Consider the following 4,225-nt stretch of genomic DNA (forward strand, 5'->3'; position numbering starts at 1 on the left):
CCTAACCCTAACCTCTGACTAAAAACATAACCCTAACCCTAATCTCTGACTAAAAACATAACCCTAACCCTAACCTCTGACTAAAAGATGTAACCCTAACCCTAACTTCTGGCTGGAAGCCACGACCCTAACCCTAACCTCTGACTAACAGTGGCTAAAAGCTATAACCCTAACTTCTCACTAAAGGCTGTAACCCTAACCCTAACTTCTGGCTAGAAGCATAACCCTAACCCTAACCCTAACCTCTGACTAAAATCATAACCCTAATCTTTGGCTAAAAGCGTAACCCTAACCCTAACCTCTGGTAACAAGTGGCCTCTGTCTAAAAATATTCACTTCCATCCAATATTAAATAGACAAAATAGGCAAAACAGGCAAAATATTCAATGTTCAGAAGTGTTTATTTGAGTAAGAGTAAAACAATACTTTATTAGTCTCACAGCAGGGAAATCAACAATGTTGCAACAGTGAAAACAGAAAAGGACATGATAATAATATCACAATTCATAAAACTTATAAACACTATGAACAGTATAAACAGGACTCTGTACACAGTAACATATATGATTTGAGTACTGATATTGCAGTATTTGAAAAAACAAAACACCAAAATGAAATGAAAAACACAAACTATAACCTAACCCACAAACAGTGTGTGTGAGTGTGTGAATATGTGTGTGTCTGTGGGAAACAAAGGTAAGATGGCTGCTTTAAGACAGTTCCATTCTCTCCCTTATCCTTGACAATATCTCAGATGATGGACGACGACTCAGCAATTGTGGACATTGTCATGGACGAAGTGGTGACACCTGGAGGAAATCAAAGAGAAACACACAAAGGAAGATGATCAGTACCTACCGAATCCTCATCAATAGTTTAACCATGAAAACACATACATATTCAACATTACAGCTGAACCACAACATTTATAGAATATGGTTATACATGTCATACTATACTATGACATGTTTTGGTGGTTTTTGATCCTATACTTGACTATGACATTTCTTGACACCTTCCTGTACCATGCCATTTTTTGTGGTGTGATGGCCAACATCAAAAATGCGGGTGTCAACTTTTTCAACGAATTCACCTAAAATTTGTCCAAATCCACTCCAAATGGCATAAAACATGTCCCTGAGTGACTTTGAGCTGAAAAATGTGACCATGAAATTTTGACATTATTTCACTACAAACTGCCTGTCGCAGTCACCAAAAATGGTAACCAAAAGGAAAACGCGGGTGTCAACTTTTTCAAAGAATTCACCTAAAACTTGTCCAAATCCACTCCAAATGGCATAAAACATGTCCCTGAGTGACTTTGAGCTGAAAAATGTGACCATGAAATTTTGACATTATTTCACTACAAACTGCCTGTCGCAGTCGCCAAAAGTGGTAACCAACAGGAAAACGCGGGTGTCAACTTTTTCAACAAATTCACCTAAAATTTGTCCAAATCCACTCCAAATGGCATAAAACATGTCCCTGAGTGACTTTGAGCTGAAAAATGTGACCATGAAATTTTGACATTTTTTCACTACAAACTGCCTGTCGCAGTCACCAAAAGTGGTAACTAAAAGGAAAACGTGGGTGTCAACTTTTTCAACGAATTCACCTAAAACTTGTCCAAATCCACTCCAAATGGCATAAAACATGTCCCTGAGTGACTTTGAGCTGAAAAATGTGACCATGAAATTTTGACATTTTTTCACTACAAACTGCCTGTCGCAGTCACCAAAAATGGTGGCCAACATCAAAAACGCGGGTGTCAACTTTTTCAACGAATTCACCTAAAACTTGTCCAAATCCACTCCAAATGGCATAAAACATGTCCCTGAGTGACTTTGAGCTGAAAAATGTGACCATGAAATTTTGACATTATTTCACTACAAACTGCCTGTCGCAGTCACCAAAAATGGTAACCAAAAGGAAAACGCGGGTGTCAACTTTTTCAAAGAATTCACCTAAAACTTGTCCAAATCCACTCCAAATGGCATAAAACATGTCCCTGAGTGACTTTCAGCTGAAAAATGTGACCATGAAATTTTGACATTATTTCACTACAAACTGCCTGTCGCAGTCGCCAAAAATGGTGGCCAACAGGAAAACGCGGGTGTCAACTTTTTCAACGAATTCACCTAAAACTCGTCCAAATCCACTCCAAATGGCATAAAACATGTCCCTGAGTGACTTTGAGCTGAAAAATGTGACAATGAAATTTTGACATTATTTCACTACAAACTGCCTGTCGCAGTCACCAAAAATGGTGGCCAACATCAAAAACGCGGGTGTCAACTTTTTCAACGAATTCACCTAAAACTTGTCCAAATCCACTCCAAATGGCATAAAACATGTCCCTGAGTGACTTTGAGCTGAAAAATGTGACCATGAAATTTTGACATTATTTCACTACAAACTGCCTGTCGCAGTCACCAAAAATGGTGGCCAACATCAAAAACGCGGGTGTCAACTTTTTCAACGAATTCACCTAAAACTTGTCCAAATCCACTCCAAATGGCATAAAACATGTATCTGAGTGACTTTGAGCTGAAAAATGTGACCATGAAATTTTGACATTATTTCACTACAAACTGCCTGTCGCAGTCACCAAAAATGGTGGCCAACATCAAAAACGCGGGTGTCAACTTTTTCAACGAATTCACCTAAAACTTGTCCAAATCCACTCCAAATGGCATAAAACATGTATCTGAGTGACTTTGAGCTGAAAAATGTGACCATGAAATTTTGACATTATTTCACTACAAACTGCCTGTCGCAGTCGCCAAAAGTGGTAACCAACAGGAAAACGCGGGTGTCAACTTTTTCAACAAATTCACCTAAAACTCATCCAAATCCACTCCAAATGGCATAAAACATGTCCCTGAGTGACTTTGAGCTGAAAAATGTGACCATGAAATTTTGACATTATTTCACTACAAACTGCCTGTCGCAGTCACCAAAAATGGTGGCCAACATCAAAAACGCGAGTGTCAACTTTTTCAACGAATTCACCTAAAACTTGTCCAAATCCACTCCAAATGGCATAAAACATGTCCCTGAGTGACTTTGAGCTGAAAAATGTGACCATGAAATTTTGACATTATTTCACTACAAACTGCCTGTCGCAGTCACCAAAAATGGTGGCCAACATCAAAAACGCGGGTGTCAACTTTTTCAACGAATTCACCTAAAACTTGTCCAAATCCACTCCAAATGGCATAAAACATGTCCCTGAGTGACTTTGAGCTGAAAAATGTGACCATGAAATTTTGACATTTTTTCACTACAAACTGCCTGTCACAGTCACCAAAAGTGGTAACCAAAAGGAAAACGCGGGTGTCAACTTTTTCAACGAATTCACCTAAAACTTGTCCAAATCCACTCCAAATGGCATAAAACATGTCCCTGAGTGACTTTGAGCTGAAAAATGTGACCATGAAATTTTGACATTTTTTCACTACAAACTGCCTGTCGCAGTCACCAAAAGTGGTAACCAAAAGGAAAACGCGGGTGTCAACTTTTTCAACGAATTCACCTAAAACTTGTCCAAATCCACTCCAAATGGCATAAAACATGTCCCTGAGTGACTTTGAGCTGAAAAATGTGACCATGAAATTTTGACATTTTTTCACTACAAACTGCCTGTCGCAGTCACCAAAAATGGTGGCCAACATCAAAAACGCGGGTGTCAACTTTTTCAACGAATTCACCTAAAACTCGTCCAAATCCACTCCAAATGGCATAAAACATGTCCCTGAGTGACTTTGAGCTGAAAAATGTGACCATGAAATTTTGACATTATTTCACTACAAACTGCCTGTCGCAGTCACCAAAAATGGTGGCCAACATCAAAAACGCGGGTGTCAACTTTTTCAACGAATTCACCTAAAACTTGTCCAAATCCACTCCAAATGGCATAAAACATGTATCTGAGTGACTTTGAGCTGAAAAATGTGACCATGAAATTTTGACATTATTTCACTACAAACTGCCTGTCGCAGTCGCCAAAGTGGTAACCAACAGGAAAACGCGGGTGTCAACTTTTTCAACAAATTCACCTAAAACTCATCCAAATCCACTCCAAATGGCATAAAACATGTCCCTGAGTGACTTTGAGCTGAAAAATGTGACCATGAAATTTTGACATTATTTCACTACAAACTGCCTGTCGCAGTCACCAAAAATGGTGGCCAACATCAAAAACGCGAGTGTCAACTTTTTCAAC

General features: G+C 39.0%; 1 long non-coding RNA gene across 2 annotated transcripts; it reads right to left on the minus strand.

The window, feature by feature from the left end:
• Nucleotides 1-382: 382 nt before the first annotated feature.
• On the minus strand, nt 383-3,987 carry LOC127140837 (uncharacterized). Of its 2 annotated transcripts, XR_007811324.1 has the most exons (3): nt 3,711-3,987; nt 1,616-3,361; nt 383-1,093 (listed from the first exon to the last, which is right to left on the minus strand). It is a non-coding gene; the product is annotated as an uncharacterized LOC127140837 (long non-coding RNA). The 2 variants fall into 2 exon arrangements; XR_007811325.1 differs by having other exon boundaries at nt 1,616-3,987.
• Between the last annotated feature and the right edge of the window lie 238 nt (nt 3,988-4,225).

The sequence above is a fragment of the Lates calcarifer genome, unplaced genomic scaffold (assembly GCF_001640805.2).
Source record: "Lates calcarifer isolate ASB-BC8 unplaced genomic scaffold, TLL_Latcal_v3 _unitig_5111_quiver_1990, whole genome shotgun sequence".
In the NCBI taxonomy this organism is placed as follows: domain Eukaryota; kingdom Metazoa; phylum Chordata; class Actinopteri; family Centropomidae; genus Lates; species Lates calcarifer.